This window comes from Theobroma cacao, chromosome 5 (assembly GCF_000208745.1).
Source record: "Theobroma cacao cultivar B97-61/B2 chromosome 5, Criollo_cocoa_genome_V2, whole genome shotgun sequence".
NCBI classification, from domain to species: Eukaryota; Viridiplantae; Streptophyta; class Magnoliopsida; order Malvales; family Malvaceae; genus Theobroma; species Theobroma cacao.
Window position 1 is genome coordinate 26,999,769 of NC_030854.1, and position 8,258 is coordinate 27,008,026.

At 32.5% G+C, this 8,258-nt stretch overlaps 1 pseudogene; it reads left to right on the forward strand.

Annotated features, from left to right (window-relative positions):
* Nucleotides 1,350–8,258, forward strand: part of LOC18598955 — a 15,830-nt pseudogene continuing 8,921 nt past the window's right edge.

Consider the following 8,258-nt stretch of genomic DNA (forward strand, 5'->3'; position numbering starts at 1 on the left):
GTTGTTAAATGGAATATGGTATATTGTTTGAAGTTGTTGATCTTGTTAAATAGAATTTAGCAGTTTTGGTGATTTTTTGAGAATTACGTTACTAGTTTTTAGGCATTGCGTGACTGACTTTGAACATTGCGTGACTGACTTTGGGCATTGAGTGACTAGTTTTTGATAAGGCATTGCGTGACTAGTTGATAGGCATTGCGTGACTAGTTAGTAAGGCATTGCATGACTAGTTAGTAAGGCATTGTGTGACTAATTAGTAAGACATTGTGTGACTTAGGCATTACTTAAAAATCAGTCACGCAATGCCTAAAAACTAGTCACACAATGCTTATAACTAATCACGTAATGTCTAAAAATCAGTCACGCAGTGATTAAGTCACATAATACCTAAAACAAATACTTTTTTTTTTGCTAAGCCATGAAATTGTGCATTTTATAAAAGATAGGTTATAAAACTCCATAACCCTCCAAAGCAAGACAAAATAAATCCCTATCGGGAGGGCCTTGCTCACTCCCCTTATGCAAAAACAAAATATACTCCCTTTACAAAATATTCCTTGAAAAATTTCAATTCAAAATCCCATAAAAAAAATCAAAATCCCCAACAAGCATGCTTAACAATCATCCCAATCCTAGACACAATAAAACCGTGAACCATTATAACAACTCATTAAACATACTTTAGCTTTTTCTTCTCCCTGAGCCCATCATCTTAACCAATCTGATCCAACTCATCAACACAAGCATCTCCATCGCAGCACACGTTTCGAAGCAAGTCATCACCAGAAAGCATCCAATTACCAAATTCATCATCCTGCCTACAATCACCATAGAAGAACAAAATCGTTATTCATCGTCCTTGAAAACCCCAAGATCCGTCATCTAAAAAAATAAAACAAAATAAAAAAGAGCTTGATGTCATCTCTAAATGGCGAGATAGACAGTATTTGATCAGAGAGAGAAATCGAGATTTAATTTTAAAATTTTTGTTTGGATGGTAGGATAGAGAAAATTGAAATCATTTAATTTGTCTGAAATTGTTTAAAAAGTATTATTGTCAAGTCATGCCAAAAATTGACTAAAATAGTTAAAATTATAAAAAATGATATTTTTGAATTGAGCTTATGATGAAGGTTATTACTCACAATTCCTCTATATTTAAGCCTTATCGATTGTAAGAAAATGGATATAAAATGGATATACGAGAGGATGCTAATTGCTAGGGGTGGTCATCAGCAACGGCAATTTATTTGTATTAAATAGATCTCGAATATCTAGTCAGGCACGAATAATAACGCCATGAAATTGATGAACAAGTTTTCCTTGCTCATTTTCTGGAAAAATTTTCCCTCTGGCAAGGTATATAAAGATGAAGAAGCTTTCCTGTTTTCAGAAGAAGATGCAACATATCGTTGCATCCTCATGCTTTAAATTAGCAGGTCTTAGCAAAGTGGCTTGCCATAGAGTGAACCCATTATGGATTCATATTGGTTATTGTTTTTCCCTTTCTTTGGTTGGATTTTGGGTTCTCAAGGTTTTGAAACCGAGAAACGATTCTTCTAAACCTAGGAATTTGGATCTGCTTTTTACCTCTGTGTCTGCAGCCACAGTTTCCAGCATGTCCACTGTTGAAATGGAGATTTTTTCCAATCCCCAACTTATTGTAATGACCATTGTGATGTTCGTCGGTGGGGAGGTCTTTACTTCTGTGGCTGGACATTTCATGAGCAACTCTAAGCCAAAGCAACGCAGAGCTGGAGAAAATGTTGCTTCCCTTCGTAGTGATAGTTCCTTCAAGCCGGAAAATATTGTTATTAGCGGAATCGAGTCGAGAGTGATAATGAACCCAAAGCCAGGAAATCGACAAGCAGAAGAACAGACTCATAACCAAGGTGAGGCGTTTGATGGTGAACATTTGATGATTTACCATTCAATCAAGTTTCCGACCTTCGTTGTTTTGGGCTATCTTTTAGTAGTTCATCTGTCTGGAGTTGCTCTAGTTGCTCTTTATCTATCCCTTGTTTTCAAGTGCAAAAGATATACTAAAGAGAAAGGGACTGAATCTATTCACATTCTCACTTTTCACCACTGTTTCAACTTTTTCTAATTGCGGCTTTGTTCCTACAAACGAAAACATGCTAGTCTTCGCCAAAAACTCAGGCCTCCTCCTTACACTTATCCCTCAGGTTCTTCAAGGAAACACTCTATTTCCTGCATGCTTACGATTTTCAATATGGGTTCTTGGAAAAGTCGTTAGAAAAGTGGAATATTCCAATTATTTGCTGAAGAACACAAGGGCAATTGGATATCATCACTTGCTTCCGAACCGGCGTTCATGTTATTTGGTTTTCACTGTTTTTGGGTTCATAGCGGCTCAGCTCATATTCTTCTGTGCCTGGAATGGAATTCAGAGGCCTTGATTGGATTGGATCCTTACGAGAAAATAATTGGCCTATTCTTTCAAAGCGTCAACACAAGGCATACAGGTGAAACCATTGTCGACCTCTCAACGATCTCTGCAGCCATACTGGTTATACTCATCGTCATGATGTCAGTCTCTGTCTCTCTCTCTCTCTCTCTGATTTCACATGGCACAGGCTTGTTAGTTTTTCTTATATTCTTTCTCCTCCTCCCTGATTTCAACATTCTTTTTGCTTCTAGTTATTTTTGTTTTTTGACAATGAAATACAAAATTTTACAAAATTATAGGACAAACTAATGACTCACATTAAATTACAAAGAATTTATAGTCTTGTGATTAGATAATATTTAACTAGCATCGCTGCTTCACTCTCAAGTGAAGCTTCTGAGCTGAGGTAGAACTTAGCTAAAGTTTTTTAGTCAAGTTGTTGAGGTTCTTTAAAAAACGATCAAAAAATAAATTTAAAAATTCAAATTATCGGATTAATAAAATTTGATGAGAAGATCAATAATATGTAAAAAAATTAATTAAAATAATATTTGTAAATAAATTTTTATTAATATTTATTGAACCGTCAAAATTTTGCTAGAATTTTTAATAAAATGCTTATTTTAAAAAAGTATCAAAACAATTGCTTTGACTTTTGTATACTATTTAATTTTCATTTGATCATTTTTAAAGAAAAATTTTATGAACTTGATCTAAAAACCTTTACCTAAATTCTGTCTTTCAGGTGCGTGCTTTACTTAGGTAACCAACCCAAAACTTCTATTACATTAATCTTGAATTCTTGATTTGCCGCAACTGGCTTGCTTGAGCTATATGATTTTATCTGTTAACACATTCGACATAAAATAACTTTCTTTTCTCTTCATTAATGTATAGAATGTGTTATTTAAAAATATATACTAAAAGAATCAAATTGCATGATTAAAATTTTCATAAATGATACAAAATATTTTAAATATCAGTATATCCTAAATTGGCATCTCACTATAAAACCAATTAATTCACATTTGAAAAATGTTCATTAGACCAAAATCTGAAGACCGAAAAGGTCAGTCCTCAGACCCAATGACATTACTCGAAAATTCATACAACTTCAAATTAGACAATTTTCTTTATATCCCTTGGCCTGATTTCATATCAATTTTTGTTATACCCATTTAGCATTATTCTTTACATTTTAAAATCCATTGCCTACACAATTAGTCTTTTCTTTCCCTTCAATTTTTTCCCCACATGTTTCCATTGGACCATTCTTCCCCCTACAAATTAACCCTTACAAGCCCTTAATCTATTTAATTTCCATAGCCACTCATTTGACTGTAGAGGTGCCAAAGATAATTAATTTATTTAATTTCCATAGCCAGTCATTTGACTGTAGAGGTGCCAAAGATAATTAATTTTCATACTATCCCAAAGTCAAAATTTTAAAATGTCATTTCATCTGTGGAGGTGTCACAATGATATTCATAAACACAATTCTGAAGTTGTAACTTAGCGTGTACGAGTGCTCGCATAGACAGAGGAAAACTATAGAAGACTTTTAATATAACATTTAATTAACTATTAATAGTATTTACAGTACTTTAGCATTACATAGACCATTTACAATAAATTTTGAAAAGAAAAATTATCAAGTTCAAAATTCTTCAATTTTCTTAATTAACAGTAAATATGCGACTATCAAACTATTAATTAGCTAATTCATGATATCTAGCACTTATCGTCATCACCGATAACTGCGTACTTTACATTACAATAAAATTGACATAAGACTGTGTATTTTTAAAATGTGTTACATTTTATATGTTTTATAATAATTTGTAAATTTGATTATATTATACAAAATTTTAGTATGTTATGAATAAAAAGTAATTATAGATATTGCATACACTAGCAAAGATTGTACTTTTAATATTACTACTAAATGTGAAAAAAAATTAATTAAAAATTTAAATAATTACACTTTTTAAGACTTCATTACATAAAAAGAAATGTTACCTAAAACTTTATAAGTCCAAATTTATTATAGTATTGTCCTCTATTCTATTACTTTTGCAATAAAGAAATCTCTACTTTCAAAATAACTATTTTTTACTTAAAGTTATCTTATGCAAAATGTGATAGTAAAAAATTATAATATGCTTAAGATAGATACATGTCTTAAATAGTCACATATTGTAAAAATGTATATATTCATAAACACTTTATGACCAAATATAATGGAAGTATCATTATTTATAGTAAATCCAAAGACATCACTAAGGGTGTGTTCCAAACAAATTATGAACTAAGCACAAAACAATATCAAATCCTTCCATTATCAAAATACATCTAAAGACTTCAGAATACTCATGTCAAAATATGTTTCTTGAAATTGACAAAACACGTTCTCTTAGTTAGAGGATTAGCTATTACGTCATCATTTCTAATACATTTTACTTAAATGTCACCATTTTATACAAGTTCTTTAACTGTCAAATATTTTATCTCCATATGCTCAGCTCCTGTGATACCTTATATCGTTGTTAGTAAACAAAACCATTACAATGTTGTCATAGTACAATTGTATGGGTCTAGTAATGGAGTCAACCACCAACAATTCTTTAATGATATTTATTAACAAGAAAGCTTGTGTAGATGCTCTATAGCATGCTACAGATTCTGCTTGCATAATGAATGAGGTCATAAGTGTTTCTTTATACTTTCCTTTCCACCACCTGTCAACTTAAAAAAGACTTCTTATAATTTCAACAATGGCTAAGTTAGAATCTGTATAACTTTTCATCTTAAGGCCTTAAACATTTTCATAAACTAGCATATAATCCTTAGTCCTATTCAAATTTCTCATTACCTTCTTTGCAACTTCTTAATGATCTTTATTAGGATAACAACTATCTTCCCAAAAGACCCATTACATAAGCAATGTCAAGCCCCATGCACAAATAAGTATACATCAAGCTCCTTATTGTAGTAGCATATGACATTGCTTTCATAGATACCCTCTTAAAATAATTTTAAGGCATTGTGTCAAGTTCAATTTATCACCTTTAATAACTAGCACACTCCACCTTTGCACATTACTAAAAAATTAGGTTTTATTGATGGAAAATTTCGTCAATGAAGGTGTGCATTCCGTTGGTAATCTTAATTATCAATGGAAAAATCCATCGATCATCAGTCCAAAATACCCTCTTTGGTAAAAGTTTTCTGTAGTTATTTAAAAATTCTATCTGTAACCTCACTGACTAAATTTTTTAATCGGTATTTTCGTCAATAAAGAATCCGATCTGTCGGCTAAAAAATTCATCGGTGATGTAAGAAATTCATCGAAAAATTTCGTCAATAAAGTCACCGACTAAAAGTTTACTATTCGTAAATCCATTAGTAGTTTACCGACGAATAAGGCGATCGACAAAGCCATAGGTAGTTTACCGACGAATTCACCTACGGAATTCTCAACGAATTAGCAACTAAATTTGTTTTATATTTTGTCGGTAATGTGTATTATTCCGTTGGTGAGGAAGCAAATTCCATCGGTAACAACAAAAAGATACGTCGATATTAAAAGAATTTTGTCGATAATAATTAACTTCTTATAATTTTTTTCGTGTTTCCTACATTTAATAATAATATTAATATATTAAAAGTAATAATTTTGTTTGGAAAATTAATTACTCTAAATGAATTATATAACAAGAAAAACATACCAAATATTTTGAAAATTAAAAAAGAAATGTTAACCCAAAATCAATGCAAAACGTTAATAGAAGGAATCGATAGTACAATGAAAAGGAATTACAGGTGTCCATCAGTCATATCATTAGGAAGGGGAGATTGCTATTATGACATAGGATGCAACTATTGGGATGATGAAGACTCACCAGTTGGATCTGGAAACCTCTTACGGATAACTTTCATGATGGACTTAATATCATGCACGTCAATCTTCAACTCCTTCACATCGTTCTTCATTTGTTGCTAGCCCTCAGGTTCAAATGCTGAAACACATGCAGTAGTAGCAAAAGGCATCAAACCACCGACTGACTTAGATGTCGCAACTAGAGCAAATAGTGTAACAGGTGGCATCTTGGTGTTAAACTTGTAAACGTGGTCTGAGTGGTTTGGACCCTCTAATTGCCTCAGATCATGCTACTGGATCAAACTTTGGCTGGGATGATAGATCATCATCGTACTTCTATAATATAGCAGATGTATATGATTCTTACAAATAGAATGGGAAATGACATTATCTATTAATGAAATTGTTAAGTAACTTATACACATATCAATAATATAATGAAAATAAACTAACTCATTTTTATTACATACACTAACAGTCTTCAACTTGTTGTCCACAAACTCTCTGGTACCTTTTGTCGCTTGTGACTGCGCTCGAAAATCTCAGAGAATGTTACCGATCTTTGCAACATCTCGGACTGAAATCACAATAAGAAAAAAAATGCATCATCACCAATATGCAAGTTTGTGCAATCTTCAACAACATAATGACTACATGTTTTAAAATCGTAAAACAATGACAACTCATAATGCACTCAAAAGAAAAACAAACGCATCATCAAAATATATGCATGGCTTCACTTTGCAAGCGTCGACAACACAACAACAACAACAACAACAAAATGCTCACATTATTGACTTTACAAGTTAAGAGCACGTACCATTTTCTTCTGATGTAAAGCAAAAGGTAAAAAACCCTCTATGTGTTTTGCTATGCTACCGTCCTTCTTTGTCTGACGATTTTGCTAGGCCTTCGCAGATCGACACTGTCATGACCCGGAACCATCCTTGAGTCCGTGACAACCATCGCGATGTCCCGATAGGCACTTATCCCCCGAATACCATATGAGACCTCGCAAGGCTTTCGTATCAGTTTCTTATCTCCCATGTGGTTAATCGTCGCCAAATGTTGTATTTTAGAGACTTTTAAGCCTTTTTTCTATTTAAAATAGTGAAAAAATAAATTTCACTTAATAGGGGCATTTTGATCATTTTTCATCAAAAATTTCAAATTCGACCAAAATGTAGTACTTAAGCGAGAAATGCATATTTCGAAATCAAAATTAAATTTGAATGTCTAAAACGTGATTTAAAATGGAATTATAACCAGTTAAATAAAATAAAAATATTCGACAAAATATTCTGTTTTCTTACAAATTAATATTTATAGAGTATTCTGAAAATGATTTTTATTAGCGTAAAAGTTAAATATATTTATACAAACTATAATACGGAAAAACAAAGTATGAAATTTAATTTACAATGCTACGTGGGCCCACAAATGAACAAAAGTAGTAAAGACAGTAAACTTACAGTTTTTGATGTAGTATGGCCAACTATAATTCTCGACAATGTCTGCTATCTACAGGCTAACCCGACCTGAAATGATGGGATAAAAAAAAAGGGTGAGATTATAAAATCTCAGTGAGTAAACAAACACCATCTAAATAATCTAAAGGCGAGTAAAGGGAGACAATTAAAAACCATTCATTTCAGCAAATTTTTCACAACACAAATATTCATTTCAACCAAATAATCAATATGGCTCGTGAATTTCTCAAAACTTGGCTCATGCCAAATCCTGTACTCGGAGACACCTGGACCAGGGGCATCCAATAGAATCCGCCAAGGCTGTGAAAAATTTTATATAACCATAAAACTTGTTTTTATTTTGAAAAAAAAAAAGGCAGCCGTTCCTTGGCGTTGACTGATTCTCACTTCACGTGGTGGTTAACGTGAAGTGCACTCAAAAAGCCCACCTCAGGAGATACCTTACGCGCCTCTACGACCGAGGTGAGAATATAAAGGA